Source organism: Stegodyphus dumicola, chromosome 3 (assembly GCF_044657685.1).
Source record: "Stegodyphus dumicola isolate Sdum_Otavi_A_Nest chromosome 3, ASM4465768v1".
Lineage (NCBI taxonomy): Eukaryota > Metazoa > Arthropoda > Arachnida > Araneae > Eresidae > Stegodyphus > Stegodyphus dumicola.
In genome coordinates this window covers 69,410,224-69,429,010 of record NC_140770.1, presented here as the reverse complement: position 1 = coordinate 69,429,010, position 18,787 = coordinate 69,410,224, and positions in this window count along the sequence as shown.

Genomic DNA, 18,787 nt, shown 5'->3' with positions numbered 1-18,787 from the left:
TTATCTTAAATGAACTTCTTTATCTAAAAGAATAATAACATATATCTGTGTTTTCGCTGTTTGTAAACTCATGCTGCATATCTTTATGATAAACTGTGTCACGTTAAATAAAATGAAATTTTTTTTTCAACTTCTCATAAATTACCACCTACTCACGTTTTTTTAAAGAAAATTTCTTATCTGCGGCTCGCAGAATGTATGCAGCGGGATATGTGTAAAAAGAATTTTGCATCTACGTTTTAGACGCAATGCAAAATAGAACTCATGTCACTTAGGCACCATCAACAAAGTAGTTAATGCACAGTAAAAAAAACTGTGTTTTAACCACCCCTCCCCCCCAAAAAAATCATGCAATTTGAAAATTATTCTTTCGGGACAAGTAAATTTAAACGAGTCAATTTAAAATGTTTTAGTTTAGAAAATCATCTCGAATTTGTTATAAAAAAATTCTTTTATATTCCTTTTTCTTTTTCATTTGCGGCACAATCATTAGCCGCATAGAAATTTTCGCATGATGCTAACGACTTGAGGAAAAACATTACTGACATTAAATTCAAAGGAATACATTTTGAAATTTTAAAATATTTTAAAATAAAGCCTTTAAACTAAAGTTTCATATAAAATAGTTTAAAGTTTTAAAACTTTTAATGACTATTTTAAAGTAAAAGAAACACAACAAATAGCAATTATTAGAAGTTCACAGAACAGTAATCAGCGTTCAGTTTTAGAATTTGCAGTACTTGTTTCGAAGGCTTTACTATAGAACCTTCTACTTCAGCTGCAAGAGTGAAAGTGATGAAAGAAGGGTTTCTCACTTGATATCAGTGGAAACAACAGACTATAATATTCGAGAAAATTTCAACCAAAAACGAAAAAGCTACTGGAGCCATCTACTAATGAAAAATAAAGCCATCTACGAAATAATTTCTTTAAAAGCTGAGAGTAAAGTCGGATTGGAATTTGAATCACTAACTACGTCTCAGATTCTTATAAATGTCAAACGCTTCTTGAATATCTAGTTCGCCAGCAGCAGATGTTTTTTGAATAATTGTGGTTGCAGAAAAAAGAAAAATATAATTTTGCTCCCAACAGTGTTGTCCAACAAAGGATTTCTGCGTTTCATTTTTCTTAACATATTGTTACGAATTTTGTACATACGTAAATAATTTTAGTGAAATTATATGTGAAAATGTAGTATATTTTGTATAATGTAAAACGAAATGCTTGAAAAACAAGATTACAGGGGCGAGTTTATTTAATCTTGAGGTAAATGGTCCTCCATATAATTGGCGAGATATCGCAAAATTGGCAATTGTTTGAATGATTTTTTGCAAATTTGCGAAAAAGCGCCAAAAGTTGCCAAACGAGGCGAGAGTATGTTTACATTTTGGTCCGCTCTTTGCATAAATGTAACTGGTACTATAATTCATCCCTATATGTAACTGTAGCCGGCCCTTATATGCAACTTTCACCGTATATGACTCCAGGAATTTCGAGCAATGGAAGGTACTAGAGATTTCTCGGCGCCCGGATGAAAGCTATTTAAGATCGGAGAAAGGTGTGCTCTCAGGTTTTAGTTCAGTGCTCACTTCAAAGTTACTGAGAGATCTCCGTTTGAGCCTCGCTGTTCGGATGTACTTTGCATTGCGTTGTGTTCAACGTTATTAGTAGTTTGAAGTGATAACTACTCTTTTCTACTACAATTTTCGCCAAAAGATGGCGCAGCGCTTACTTCTCTTCTAGAGACTCTGCACTAGGTGCAAAAAGTACGTTTCATCTTACTGGATTCAACTCATCATTAAAGATACCCTATTTATAATATATTGGTAAAGGCCGCACTAGGCCGATCGCCTCTTAATTGCGTTACGACATAGATCTAAGTGTTGCTATTGCTCACTTTCAAATCGTAGAGTTTGTTAATCAAAAATTTGTAAGTTTTACAAAATCTATACGTATAAAAATGAATGTGTGTTTATGTGTTTGTTTGTTTATTAGTTTGTTCGCGTAATTGATTTCTGTTCAATTATGATAAATGTTTTGCCAAATTTAATCGACTAAAATCGAATATAGGTGAAATATTGGATGAACCTTGAGCTTTTACGAATATTTGATTACAAAGACGAAAATCGATAAAGGCCCACCAGCGGCCAAGCGGTAAAGTCGCTGAACACTGGTAGTTCGATCCGAGGTTCGAATCCTGCGAACGGGCTGGCTGCATGGGTGTTTTCGTGGTTTTCCCCATGTGTAACGTGTATACGAGCCAGTTTCGCTTAGAAAGTCCTCCACGAAGGCATCCCTCCTCTTAGGCAGATAGCCCTAATGTGCTTTGCCATAATTAAATACACCACACCGAAAATCAATAAAAACTGCGTGCCGTTGTTGCTGTTATAGTGAGAGAGAATTATTTTATTTTTCGATCGAAAATGTTTATGTGGATTCCATATCGTATCAGGCTGAAAAATGTATGACTATGAATAGTGTTTTTTTGCATCGTTATTAGAGAAGGATAACAGCGGTATCGTTCTTTGTGTTATTAGATGCACTACTCTCAATCTAACTTAACTGGCACCGGTTACTTCCGCTAGTTATACTGTAAAACAGCAACAGCAAAATTAAAAAAAACTAACTTTTAAATTAATGTTATATGCTTCTAAACCTGATGTATATACCACAATCTAGATTTTTAATGGAATTTAATGCTTTATTTATGGTCATTTCATTTTTTTGAGTAAAGAAATATATGTAGTTTCTCTAAGTTAGGTAACTGTCGTAATAGAGTATAGTAATTTCATAAATATAAGAATTGCAGAAAACATAAGTAATGCATGTGCAGTGCAATTTTACCTTCTAAGTCGGGAAACAGCTGAGCTCTGGGAAGGTTTAGAGATAAAGACAGCGATATTGGTAGGTTAATTTGCAATACGAATGGCAGGAGGAGACTGAAATGTTAGGATGCACATTAAATGGATAGGTGACTAAAACGGTAGGAATTATAAGAAGTGGAAGAAAGTTGTGGTAGCTGAAGGCTCAAAGTCTGAGATGTAGTGGAGGAAAAGAACGTCATCTATTAGCGTAAATAAGTCTAAAATTAGCGTAAATAAGTCTAAAATCGAAAAATAAGTCTTTGAATTAAAGCACTGAACATTGCAACTTCTGCATGCCTACCTCAATGATAAGTGATAAGAGAAAGATAAGAGATTGCAGTATGAGACTGAAATAGAGAAGAGGAATGTAGGAAGGACGTAAAGGCGGTAAGATGTTATGGTAAAGAAAGAGGATTGGATGATGAAGGACACAATAGTCTAGCTTCCAGCAGAAAGTGAGGATTAGCTTGTAGCGTTGCGCGCCTCCAACTTGCACGCAACCAAGAGGTGACTGTGAAAACTGGATAAAAGACAGAGTCTTGTTAAGAGTTTAAGTCCCTTTTTATTCAACGTAATAAATTACAAGTGCGTGCTCTTGACGCTCACAAATTGCGCCAACTCGGCGGTCAAATAAAAATAATAACCTGAAAACAAAATAAAGACAAGACTCTAACTACGAGGCTCTCTAAAAGTAACTTAACCTCACCGCGTTTTACAATACCGCTGCTAATTCAGCAAACTTGAAGATCACGTTGAACGATTAATAATACTTCCAGGCAAGCACACAGACCGAAACGCGGGGTTCTTCAATTTCTGGCTAACTGCCTCCGCGCTCGTGAAGTAAGAACAGCACACCTCGAACTCGTTTCCTTTCTATTTAACTCAGAATACTTCCACTGATAATTTGAATCCTTGCGCGTTCTACTAAAATTTACATACTCTGGCATTGGCAGTTCCAGGGGAAAGTAAGGCTTGACAGGAAAGATAGTTTAAACTTAAAATAAATGTTAGTTAAAATAAATATAAACCCTACATTTGCCGCTGCCAGAATTTGGAAAACTTGGAAGCAGGTCCTACAAACGACCTGTTGTAAGTTTCTATAATTCTGAATTAACTCTCGAGAACCTCGTTTACCCCCCAAAAAAATCTTATGTAACAAATTGTATACTAAATTTCTGTGTATACTTATAACTCTCTCTTCTTACAGCAACTTTTCCTGGACTTCATCAATCAATCTTGTTCTTTTCCTTCCAGCATCTGGAAGGAATAAGTATCAGTATCTTTCTAAATACATTATAATTTACACTTTCTTGACACAATAAATTTTTGTTTTTAAACGATTCGTTTTCCTTAGTTATTGCTTAATTCAAATTTATTCAATTTTTCAAGCATTAATTTAACTTTACCCTGGCTCTCCACCATGTGTGGTGTCAAACGGGAGTATTCGTGTTTTAGTCTTACAACACTTCCCCTAACCACCATGATTTGTTAGAATTCAACGACCAAATAGACACACCTTACTCGACATTCTACAACTCTATGAGCTACTTTAACATTCTTAAAAATTCAAGTGTAGGTGGAGAACCCTACAAAACACATTCATTCTAACTTCCCCCTCATTCATCTTTAAACATGCAGGCTTTCGCTCTAAAGCATGACTTTATCTACAGTTTAATACTTAAATTTTAAATTCATTGCTTTTGAGCATTTTACTTTTAGCATCTAAAATTTTATGCTTCTAGACTAAATTCTACTTTTACATAACATTCAAGTATTTATGTACATTTACAAAATTTTAATACATATAATTTTTACAATTTACCATAAAATGAATAAGAGAAAATAAATTTTTACTTTACTCATTCTTCGCCAAGCTGGCGGCACTGAAACTAAAATTCTTATTAATACAAGAATACGAAGTTATTTTTATCTTCGGCCAAATTTTGGCTTTAACATAACAGAATTAGTCTTTCGACCAACAGAAAATGCTTGTTCTTAGCTTTTATACTTAAAGAATATAATACTTTTGCCTTAGCTAAATAAAGTAAAACAAAACTAAGTCTCAACCGAGACATATTGACTTTCGTCAAAACATAGAACTTCGTACTTATGCATAACATTTCGGAACAAAAGAGAAAAAAAAAAAATATAGAAGATTTTAACTTATCTTTGAGTTTTCGATGATTGAAACTCCGTCATTCTTTTGCGGCAATATTGTTCCCAAGTTAGAGGTTTCATGGACGTCAATCTTCTCCTTACTGACCTCCGAGTGTCGTCCACATTAGTTTTTCTTTTGCGTCCTCTGCATGCTGGCCTCTTGGCGGAGTAATCGTCTGGTTGTTGTCGTTTCCGTTTTTCCATGGGACGGCTGGTCTTGACGTCCTCCGGTCTGGAGTCCTTGAATTTCTTCTGATGTTCCTGGTATTTTTGTTTCTCCTGCTGCCGTTTCAGTTTCCGGAACGGCGGCCTTGCTGGCACCCGACTCTCTGGCCCTGGGCGCGTTCTCCTTGCTGTATAATTTCTCCTGCGATCCGTTGTAGGTGGTGTTTTGCTCTTTACGACGGTTTCTTTAAGCGGTGCATCTGCCTTCTTGTTTTTCTTAAATGCTGGAGTTTGAAAGTTTTTATTTTTTCGTTTTGGTACCGTCGTCCGGGTTGTAGAAGGGCTAGGTCTCTCTTCAGTTCTCTGCTTCTTGGGTGGTGGAATAGTTGTTGTTATTTCTGGACCTTCTACTTCGTTTAGACTTGAGTCCTGCAAGAAACTTTTAAGGATTTCAAAATCATTTGGATTATAGTATTTTTTCACCTGGTCGGGAGTTGCTTTACAGATCTCCCCTCTCTCGTTCTTAAGATATAATAAGACTCCTTTGATTTCCTGAATTACATAGGGGCCTTCAAATTTTGGAACTAGCTTTGCCGTAAAATTGTCTGGGGCACTTGATAAAGAAAATTTCCGCTTCAATACTTTATTCCCAACTTTAAAATCTGCTTCACGGCGTTTTCTATCATAATATGCTTTCTGCCTATTTCTTGCCGTATCCGAGCTTTTAAGCGCCTGATCAATCAGTTTTTGCACATCTTTCTGTTTAAACTCTTGCTCTCTTTGTTGCACAAAGAATAATTTATCTAAAGGCGTAATCAACTTTCTGCCTAAAAATAATTCTGCTGGGGTTTTTCCCGTAGTATCGTGATTTGTCGTTCTTAAAGCATAAGCTAATTCATTTATGTAGCCATCCCAGCGCTTGTGGTGTGTGCTCACGTAACTGCGAATTATTTTTACAATTTTTTTATTCACTCTTTCTGCTATGTTTGCCTGTGGTCTATACGGAACCATTTTGATATGGCGTATGCCAAGTCCATTGCATATGTTTTCAAATATTTGACTAATGAATTGTTTTCCGTTATCGCTAATGACTTTTATCGGTGCACCGTATTTTAAAATGTATCTGTGTAAGAATGCATCTGCGACTGTTTTGGCTGACGCGCGTTTAAGTGGAACAATTTCTGTCCATTTTGAAAAATGATCTACTATTACTAAAAGAAAACGATTTTTATTTAACTCGCTCTGGGGGAAGGGACCAAGAAGATCTATGCCTAAAATTTCATTCGGAAATGTAGCGCGAATGCTATTTAAGTACCCGGCCGGGCTGTAATTAATATCATTTATTAACTGACATTGATTGCAGGACCTGACATACGCCGTTACTATTTTGTATAATTGCGGGAAATATACCGCCTCGCGTACCCATTTTAAAGTCTTTCTGACCCCTAAATGCCCCGCTGTTTTTGCGTCGTGTAATTCCTTCAAAATGCTTAATCGAAGCGAGGCTGGGATGACTGGTTTGTACTCAAGATTTTCGTTTGTTGTTTTCGTATAAAATAATAAATTATCTATTATTTCATAGTTTTCTGCTCTATTTCTTATCGCATCGATATCTGTGTGCTCAAAGCTTTCGGGGTCTTTCAAATATGCATAGATATTCCCAAATTCAGGATCAGCTTTCAGTTCAGTGATAATCGTATCTCTAGAATCTAAAATTTTTGAAGTCAACACAGCGCATTTAAGTTCATTTCCTTCATCGTCCAGTTTTATACGAGAAAGTGCGTCAGCTACATTGTGTTTCTTACCCGGTTTATATTTTATTCTGATATTATATTCTTGGAGTTTTAAAGCCCATCTTATTAACCTGGGCGTTAGGTTTTTCCCCGAGTAAAGTCTACCAACAGCCTCATGATCCGAAAAGACTGTTACTGGCGCTTTGCCGAAATAAACTCGAAATTTGTGTACAGCCATTAATACGGCTAATGTTTCTCTTTCTGTAGCTGTATAATTCCTTTGTGTCTAATTCAATGTTTTACTAAAAAATGCCAGAGGATGGCTATTTTGCATAAGAACCGCACCCACCGCATAGTCTGACGCATCTGCTGCAATTTCCAGGTTTTCGTCCCACTCCGGGAATTTTAAAATAAGGGCATTGATGAGCGCTTCTTTTAATCTTTCAAAAGCTGTATTTGCTTCCGCTGTCCACGTAAATTTACCTCTCTTTCTTTTGATTACTAAGAGTTGTTCAACAATATTAGCGAAATCTTTTATGAAAGACCGATAGTAAGAACATAACCCAAGGAAAGAAGAAAGTTTCTTGGCGGTGTTGGGCGGTGGGAAATTCTTGATGGCTTTTATTTTTGAATCTTGCGTTTCTATACCCTTTTGCGAAATTTTATAACCGAGATATTTAAGTTCTTTAGTTGCGAACTTGCATTTTGAGGCGTTAATTGTAAGACCGGCCTCTTTTAATAATTTAAAAACTTGTTCTAGATCATTAATGTGTTGTTCCAACGTACTACTCGTTATAATTATATCATCTAGATAAATTAAAGTTGATTTTCCTAGGACAGGCTTTAGAACAATGTCCCTAGCTCTCTGGAATGTTGATGGGGCCCCACACAACCCAAAGGGCATGCGTAAAAATGCATAAGTGCCCGATTTTGTTATAAACGCGGTTTTATGTATGTCTTCGGGTCTCATAGTTATTTGATAGTAGCCAGACGTTAAGTCCAAAGTAGACATGTATCTTGTCGATTTTATCTGTCTAATAATTTCCTCTATAACCGGCAAAGGGTAAACTGGAAATTTAGTAATACTATTTAGTTTTCTGTAATCGATAGCAAACCTCCAAGCCCTTTTATCCGAAGGAGGAAACTCGTTCTTTTTCCTACATAGTACGACTGGACTCGCGTACTCACTATTTATGGGCGTTATTATTTTATTCTTTAACATCTCCTGAATATGTTCTTCGATGATTACGTCTTTTTGGTCGTACCGATAAGGTTTAGTCCTACAAGGTTTTTCGGCAGTTAATTTTATCTCATGCGTAAGTATTTGACAATTTCCCGGTTTTTCTGAAAACAAGTTAGAAAAATTACTCACCACTTGCTGGATAGCTTGCCTTTCATGGTCATTCAGATGGCTAAGGTCCACTTGTGGTTTTTCCACAGGTTCCACCACCCTCTGGTCCATCTCCAGCACCACGGAACTGTCTTGAAAATTCAATTTGGCCCTCGCGGCCCTTAAAAACTCCATACCTAAAATAAGAGGATTTTGCAGATTCTTCACTACAAAAATTAATACTTTGAGGCTTTCTTTTACCTGTATGTTTAATGATAATTTCCCGATGCAGTGACATGTTTTTCCTTGCGCCGCTATAATTTCCGTATTTTTGGTTTTAAATAATCGTACCCTATAAAAATTCTTTTTGAAGAAATTTTCGCTCATAAAATTTCCTTCTGCTCCTGTATCGATGAGGGCTTCTACTGGTACATCGCCAACCAAGACTTGTATAATTGGTAGATGTGAGTTTTTTACGATGACCGTATTTAAATGTCTTTTTGAGGGTTTTTTTAAAACTTCCGGGGTCTGGACCCTCCATTTCACAGGCCCCTCTACTCGTTTAAAGCTTTCCTTTCCATTTGTGCGTTCTGGGTACGCGGATGTTTATTTTCGAATTTTCTTTTTGGGCCTTGACCTTCGAGTTTCGATGAGTTAACTTGATAGCTCTTTCCCCCATAAGAGCGATTTTCATTTCTGGTTTCCTCATTTGAAGATTTCCTTCGGGTACTTTGAGAATACTTTGCCCCTCTAGCTTTTTCCGCTATTCTGCTATGCGATTTTGAAACTTCACCGCCAATTCGAAGAGCTCCTGCAATGTGCTTGGGTTTCTAATTTCAAAGTAATCTTGAACAGCGGGTAACAATCTTGGTAAGATTATTTCAATAATCTCCGCATCGGGTTTCTTCCCATACAGCATATCCGTCAGCTTAATTTTTCGTAGAATAAAGTCCGTCAATTCTTCTATATCCCGTTGATAGAAACTATACAGTTCGGCTTCCAGCCTTGCTCGATCTTTCACTATGGGGAAGGCCTTTACTAACGATTTTTTGAAATTTTCAAAAAATCGTTAGTAATATGTCTGGCTTCCAAATTCCCCTAATAAAAATTTGCCTATATTTTTCCACCATAGCGCGGCCTGTCCTCTTAGTGCGGATGTGGCGATGGCAACCTTTTGTCTTTCAGGCACAGGGTAAAGCTGAAAGTGATTTTCTAGGCCTTCTAGAAATATCGCCACCGAATTTTTTCCGTCGAAATTAACGTTTGGCTTGATTGACGCTCTCAGAGTCTGGACCAGGTATCCAAATAATTCCAATTGGCTTGTCATTTCTTGGTGTCGTCCAGCGGCTTCCATCCAATTTTCGGCCATTTCAGTTCGATAAGTGTTCGGGCGCCAATATAGCGTTGCGCGCCTCCAACTTGCACGCAACCAAGAGGTGACTGTGAAAACTGGATAAATGACCGAGTCTTGTTAAGGGTTTAAGTCCCTTTTTATTTAACGTAATAAATTACAAGTGCGTGCTCTTGACGCTCAGAAACTGCGCCAACTCGGCGGTCAAATAAAAATAATAACCTGAAAAGAAACTAAAGACAAGACTCTAACTACGAGGCTCTCTAAAAGTAACTAACCTCATCGCGTTTTACAATACCGCTGCTAATTCAGCAAACTTGAAGATCACGTTGAACGATTAATAATACTTCCAGGCAAGCACACAGGCCGAAACGAGGGGTTCTTCAATTTCTGGCTAACTACCTCCGCGCTCGTGAAGTAAGAACAGCACACCTCGAACTCGTTTCCTTTCTATTTAACTCAGAATACTGCCGCTGATAATTTGAATCCTTGCGCGTTCTACTAAAATTTAAATACTCTGGCATTGGCAGTTCCAGGGGAAAGTAAGGCTTGACAGGAAAGATAGTTTAAACTTAAAATAAATGTTAGTTAAAATAAATATAAACCCTACAAGCTTTCAAATTCCTATTGCCTTTCAATCCAGGAGGATAATTAACGTCTACAAATATTGTCTGTCTCTGAGTCGAAGATCCACTTCTATTATATACTATTAATGAAAGAAATATCTGAAGTAAAACAAGGTATTTGAAATTTTTAATTCATATCTCGTGCGCACTACAATTGCTAGTTTCCTTCCAGCTGTGACAGTTGTAATTATTCGGTTGAGTTCTATCGCTGCTGACACTTCGATTCTGACACTCCGGTAGAGTAGTGAGTCAGCTTCTAGTAATATTTAGTTGTATGAACTTTGACTACAGCTCAACGTTTGATTTAAATTTGACTGTTCTGTTTAGTTGCATTACTACGAGTTGTGGCTTATTTTATAGCACAAAAGAGCGCCTTTGTGTTCTAAATTCTGTTTAAAGAAGAAGATTATTTTTAAACTTCTCACAGTTCTGTTGTGTTTCAGACATAGTGATAATTCGTTTCACGTCTGTTGGGGTTTTTGGACTAATTAGCGTTACCAGAACAAGTGTAACTTTACAGCATCTCTATGATATATATTTCTGTAGGAACTCATATCTCCATGCAAATCGGCCGCCCTACATACAACAAAATACCGATTAATTGGGAACAGATTAACCAATCGAAAACGAAAGTAAAGTTTGTGTATTGTGGTACTTTGCGATGTTTACTATCATAAATCATCTACTATCATATCATCTACTACCATATCATAAATCATCTGTATAAAAGACACAACCCTTACAAGTGGGCTAAAGCTGTCGCGGCAGATGATGTTATCGTGCTTGGCAGTTCTTTTATTTATAACAATCATAAATTAATTGAGCATAATGCAGAATGTATAAATATTCTTAAATCAGGGTAAAATTAAATTTCTTTACCTAAAAAAATAAATTAACTGATATAACCATTTTCACTTGATATGTTTACTATGGACATATTTTTCATTATAAATATGGTTTCATTATGGATTCACTACGGGTTCACCAATTTAACTATGGATAAAAATCATTGTAAAGAAAAATAACAGCGAATGCGTTATGAAATGCGGAATAAAAAAAGGATAGGAAAAAGAAAACCCAGTGGGTAAAATGATATATGCATTTGGTTTGCCCACAAAAAAAGAGGGAGGAAAATTTGAGTACTAATTTAATTTGTCTAGCTAAATCAAATTTATCACCAGATTAAATTGTTTAAAAAACAGATAATATTATTTTTCTTTACTCATATTACGGGTAATTTTTTTCTTTTGTGCTTCTTCCTTCTTCATTCGGATTAGTCGTGATTTTGAGTTAATCGTGGACATCTTCTCCGGTTTTTACCCTAGTTAATAGGCTGTTTATTGTACTTCTTCAGAATTAAAGTAATATTTTTCTACAGTCATCCCTTAGAATAAATACTGAAAGCCTTTTCATCTTATATCCCACTTGTGTTTTTCCTTTTTTGTAAAAGTGAAAAAATTCTCCCGATTTCTTTTCGCTAGCAGTTATTTTTGTAGAATTTTCGTCAAAACAAAGTGGTGTAAAGCAAACATTTGAAAAATAGAAATACATGTAACCATTTCTCACTGCTATTTATCTTATTTTACTATTATGATAACATTATTTACTAAAGGTCATGAATACCTTATTTATTAAAGTATAACTTATTTTATCTAATAAAATAGAGGACGCGTAGTTAGTATGTCAAACTGCCGTTGAAAATAGTAGAATTTAATTGTTCATTAATTATAACTAAAACTTTCATCATTTTGTAATTTGATTATTTATTAAAATTTTCATTTGATGAAAATAAAAATGAGCAATATCCTATATTAGCTTCACTTAATTAAACTTAACATGGAAATTTTATACTAGAAGGTGAATTCATTATTCAATTAACAGAATAATGGTAGAATTAAATATTAAAACATGTCAGAATGTCAAGGCGGCTGACATTTACCTTAATTTGAGAACTACAATACGCCTACATTTTAGATTTCTCATTGCAGGTTTGTTTTCTCGCTTTCTATTCCGGATTCAAGGAAGGACCCTTGAAAGAAATAATTATATAGCTTGTTAGAGGTAAGAATTTCACCAGATTTTTAAACTCTTGTTTAACAAATTAGCATAGTTCCCAAAGGCAAATAAACAATCAACAAAATAAGAATTCAATAATTAGAAGACAAAGACGTCAAAAGAATCTGCTTAGAATGTGATGAGATTTGAAAACTTAATAATGGATGACAATCTCTGCTTGGAAATTGGCTAATTAACGGAAATTAATTCTTCCAAATATTTCCTCTGTTTCTTTTGAAGACGAGAAGAATGTCACTTTCTAATTTTATTTCTAGAAGAGTGAATATAAGGAAGCTAAGTTTATTATTATTCCCAGATTTAATCCGAAAGAATTATTTCAAGCTAGAATTAGTTGAAATTAAATTCAATCTGTTTTAATTTGTATTGCTTTTTAAACAGTAAATCTTAGAAAAATAAAGCTAATTATTCCTTTGCGAAGTAATTACAATTCTAAAAGTATTCAATGTCGGAGGAATACAGATGGAATTCGGAAATTTCATAGAAGTGTGCGATTCTTGAAAAGTAATACCGCCATAGTTAACTTGCTTATAAAAATAATATTTAACATTTCATTTGTAAGTTTCTTTCAGAGAATGAGACTTTCGAAGACAGGCCGCTCATTGATTTCTAATCCCGGTTCTTTCCTGTCACAGGAACTCACAATACGATTTTTAACTGGAATAATATCAGATTTGAATGTCCATTTTATCCCTTCGAAAGAATTACAAGTTTTAGTATTTCGATTTCATCTATATTTAATAACATAAAATAACTATCTGAGAATATTGTACGTTACTTAATAACAACAAAATATTTTGTAGTATCTTTTTAAGTACATAGCCTTTGCAAAAGAATCAGGATTACAAAGGTACCTAGATATTTAACGAAAAATTTTAATCGTGATAAAAAATAAGTTATTTTGCCTTTGACTGCAAATGAACTTACTAAGAAAAGGTACTTTTTAAGCTTTTTGATATTTGTTTCATATTAACATGGACGTATTACTAGAAATTGATTCTTCTAGTTACATAAATTTTAATTAAAATTTGTTATGGGCAAATTATAATTCAAATTTTATACAAAACTCACACCTAATTTGAAGCATATGAAATAATAAGCGCAATTTGGATCAGAATCCCTATATCGATACTACAAACAAGCTTTCTTAAAAAAAAAAAAAAAAAAAAAAAAAAAAAAAAACAGCGGCTAATCTTTGGAATATGGTAACAGGTAGTTTGGCGACATTTTGGTAAGGTGATAAATGTTACTAGCTAGAACTTTAGGAGTGTACATGAATATAGTCAAGAGTGTGCGCAATGCCATTTTTGTGCAATTCTGGGATGTTTTTTTAAGTGAAAATAGGTCGACGTGTACATGGATGATACCGTGTATGTGCTATTCGTAAAAACGTGGCAAGCAGTTGGCGATTCTGCACTTTGTCCCAATTTCGCACCTAATCTTGTCATGGTTAAGCACTTTTGTTCCATAAAAGTTCTAGCATAAGCGTAATTCGGCTAGCAGATTGTTGGAAATGTTGAGGGGAAAAAAAAAAAAAAAAAAAAAAATGCCTTTACTTTGTGAAAACAAAATGGCGTCCAAACAAAAACTAGCAGGTTGCTGTAGCAGGGTTGGTCGCCAAATTTTCGCCAAAAAATCGTCAAGTTACCATAATCCAAAGATTAACCAAAACAGCTTTTAATTTTGCTCTCTTAAAATCGTCATAATCTTAAATTAGTATCGTAGTTGCTAACGAAATATCGAATAACGTCGACACGTCTTAAACACATACAGATAAATATGTAAAATATTGCACATTTAGAATTACGATGTCTTTATACTAATTAATTTTGTGATAATCGCAAACAAGCCTTTTACATACAGTTTTTTTTATTAAAGCCTGAATAGATATTCTTTTATATTTAAAATCACTTAGTTTTATTAAATGACCGAAAGAGAGATGGAATGTGGTCTTAAAAAACTGGAATGGAATGCTTACAAGGTATTTTCTCCCTCTTTTCTGCATGCCTTCGTGGTGTGACGGTAGCACACTCGACGCGTATTCGAGAGGTGTACTTTCGAGTCCCGGCGAGGCCATTGCTCATTTTTCATGTACTCCTGCTTCAAAATAGCCTAATGACTCTACAGTGGCGTCCGAGCTAAAAGGTGGTGGCTGATGATTTTTCAACACCAGGATTCGGCTCTCACCAGGCCCTCTAATCCTTATTCGGCCTTTAAAAGCGTAAGTATATAAGATTTCTTTCTCCCTCCTTTCTGCCTGCCTTCGAGGTGTAACGGTAGCACATTCGGTACGTATTCCATAGGTCCAAGCGCGGAGAGGGCATTATTCATTTTTCATGTACTCCTGCTTCAAAATAATTTAATGACTCTACAAGCTCAAGAAAACCGATGTATCATGTATGTCTTTTAAGAGGGAAACTTAAGTAAGACATAAGGAAACAACAAATACAACATTTATGCAGCAAATCGATTCACTAGGTTTTTATGGATTGAATTACTAGCATTTTGTGATCCTATCCACTTGTTCGCTGACAGGAGTGCTTTAATCGAACTGTGGACGCTGGCTTCTGTACTACAAGATGACTTTGAAATGGGAATCATTTGGTAGTGAAAGCTGAAAATAGAATGTTTTCTTATATGCTCTTTAGATGCAACTTTGTTAGCGTTTTAAAATTTTTTCGTAAACTAAAAATGTCTTTTTGATTTGAGGTATTCTGATTTGCACCATAAAGCTGTCGCTTAAATTATCGTTTATTTCTTGTTTATGTAGTTATACTGTAAATTCTTCATTCTCGTGCTGGAGACAGCTTATACTGTGTTGCCTAAGCTCTGCTGTTAGGTTAAGCATAAGCTAAAAAATAGAATTTCAATATATAGCTGAAAATTTCACGTAAACATTTAATATGATACACAGCTAGCCTTTTGCTCACACACGTCAATTGAAATAATAACTGCTATGGTATTCCAAATTTCTGTAATATACTTTTCAAATCAAAGTATGTTTGGGGAATAAAACTTATGTATAAATATTTTTTGGATATAATTTTACGGTTTAAATTTGGGAACTTGTTTTTAATCTGGGTAATGTTTAATATAAGTATGGAACAAGACAGAAGTTGCATTTAAAATTTAATTTTCTCGTTTACATATTCATTTCAGCTAATTTAGCAAAAGTTTCTTTTTGAAACAAGAGGCAAAATTATATAAATATTTGACCTTATAAATGCAACATATTTTCATTTCTTTCTCAATGGCATTCAGTATTTAACGAAAAAAATCCTCAAATGTATGTACCAAACACCATAGACGTGTTTTCATAGGGATTAACTGTTTCGTGTTTTCTGAATATTATTAAATTACGAACATATTTTAAGGCGTTTCCCATTCTCGAGTACTAATTAAATCTACTAGGAATTCCTAAGCCGGTATAGCTTGAGTTTTTCGTGTTGCTCAGCAACACAAAAAATACTTTTAGAGTTCTTAATTGATTTTGAAGTCACTAAATAATTTTAAGCAGTTGTTATGAATATTCAACGCTATGATTCCCTTTTCTCACAGACTTTACTCAACATAAAAAATAAAACTTTATAACAAGCAGAAAATAGTCGCATCAGTTGCTCTGCATGAAAATAACGAGTAATGACAAATTCTGGGAATGTACACGTGAGATAGTCTGATAAATGAAAGTGCCTGTAAGCGAGAGATATTACCTCAGGGTAATGCATCTTAAAGAAAACTTATGTATAGTTCTAGAAACCAATAAATAGTTTTTTCTAAAGAGTTACGGATCTCTGGGAGTTTAAAAATAAACTAGCAATAAATTTAAAACAAAGATTAATTTCGGGAGGAAAGAAATTTCTAGCATAAAAATAATAACAGTTATTGCCCTTAAGGATTAGATACTGAAGAACTCAAAAATAGAATTTATCTTTTTTATGCATGTAATAACAATAATACGCAATATATATATATATATATATATATATATATATATATAATTTTTGTACATGTAATAATTTCTCTTTTCGTATTCCTCACCTGAATGCGAACTGTTTTTTTTTCTGTGTATTTAAGCAGAGGGTTTTGAATCTTTAGTTCTTCTTTTGAATCTTAGTTTAGTAGAGATTCTGGCAACTGCGTCTCGTTTTTAGTATTTTTGCCAACTCTGCTTAAAAATTATATTTCGGCTTAAGCATCTTGTTAGCCGTTGTTTTATAAACTGTTAATAAACTGTTTTATAAACTTATTGTTGTAAATATTCTGAGCCAGTTTGTTTTAGTTTATTTAATGTGGGACCTTAGGCTACGTTATCAACGTTTGAATTTAATTCGTCTGTAGAAAAAGGTTGCGCCTTTATGTGCAACTGAGACAATAAAAAAAAGGTAATTTAAACATTCTTCAGTACTTTATGAGTTGTTTAACACTTAGCGATAACTCTGTATTATAGTAGGATGTTACATTCAAATGTTTGACTCAGCGTTCCCCCAAGAGATGGCACAAGGCTTACACAAGTAAAAAAGCTTATTGTAAAAAAACGGACGAATTGGTGCAGTAGAGAAATGCAGAATTCTTTCGGTTCTTTATCAAGAACACAGACATTACGTTCTGTATTATAATATGAAAGATAAAAGACGATTTTCTCCAACTGTTATGCATTTTGAATAATAAAGAAGGAAGAGAGGGTAAATAATCCCCTTGGTATCGATTTATTTATTTCTGGTTTACGTTTTGAGAAGTAGAAAATTTTGACATTTTATGGGATCGAAACTAAGGGCACAGCTTCATGGTATACAGTTAAGAGTTATTTGTGTCCAGGGTTCGCAGAATTTGAACTCTAACTTCCAGTTGCGATATCAGTCCTTTCTTCTGTTTCTTATGAATTCATCTCATTGAAACACAAAAAGTAATGCAAAGAAATGTACATCATAAATTGAGAAAGAAGCATAAACAGGAACAAGAAGAAACAGCTTTCTAATTTACCTAACCAAACATTACGTAACATTGTTTTAATTTACGTAACCAAAAAACTGTTTTTCGTCAGATTAAACTGCTTGAAAATATATGTACATTGTTAACAATTATTTTTGTTTATTATAACATGGATGATTCCCCAGTGTTTTTTCAATGCTACGGATTTAACAGTGATATAAAACGTACTTTTGACGCCATTCATGATATCATTCCGGTTAATTTGACTACATTTATGAAAGCGCTTATTATACTGCATGTAACGTTTTAGGGTTCAGCTCTGTGAGAACTGAAGTTTCTCACAACACGCAGTTCATGATCATGAACACTATCGGAATCGCAGAACTACCACGTGCATAAATACCCAGCAAACAGGTTTTCTTTCTCTTTCCTGATTATGGCTCGAACAAGTATGCGGAGCTGCGGCCCTTGCATCGCTCGCACACTTGGAATGTATAGCTTGGCATTGATGGTAAAAAGAAGGAGAGAAGCAGGCTAAGATTCTTGGAGACATCCATAAGTAATTATGCTGAAACTTAATCTATCCTGATGTAACTCTGTTAGTATATGTTTTGCTCAACAAATTGCTTCTATTATCATCGGGATGTAACCTTGTGGCGTATACGCTCGGGCCGTGTCTATTGAAGGAACATGTAAGTAGCACAGATACCATCATGCGAAAGATAGGAGATGATTTATATAAAGAAATAATCTACGAGTCATGTGTAAAGCAATTTCCGGAATGTGTGTATGAAAGGCGAAAATATTTCCAATAAGAAAAGTGAACGATGACTTGAGATTTAGATTTGCTTTCTATTTTCACAAAACTGCGCAGTTTATATATTTTTGTGCGCTATGATATTAATATGATGTGTTAAATCCAGATAATGCTTAAGTAATTAAATAAAGTGAGATTGAGAAAGAAAATTGTCTCTGAAGCCTCATGCTGTATTTTTGGGTAAGTGAAGCATTTTATTATTCTCTATATTAGGGTTATAACGCAATGTACGAGATATCATTTTTCAGGCCAGCAAATATTGGGCACATGTAATTTTGATTTGATACTTGTAAGTATCTTGTTAAATAGGGATTTACACGCAACACCACAAGCTCAAGCGAATTAACAGAAAGTGATACTTACTCCACAAATTTTGCTCATTATTTGATGACTTATTTTTGTCTTTCCCCGGAAAAGATTTTTTTTCTAGGCACATAAAATCAGTTTGTCTTTTAATGGATTATCTGTATTTGTGGCTGGTAGTGGTACAATTAATTATGAATACTTTCGAAATGTAATTTCCACCATATTTCTTTGCTTCCAATTCATAAAGTCGCATTAAAATGAATAAATTAATACTCATAAATCATTCTCTCAAGTATTTGAATGAAGGGGTTTTAAATATTTGAGACCCCACTTGACCAAGATATGGGTCCTTGAGCTATAGAAAGTCACCGGAATTAATGATCAGATGTTTTCTATCCAGCAAATGCTATTCGGTTGCAGGGAAACCCAAATAAGC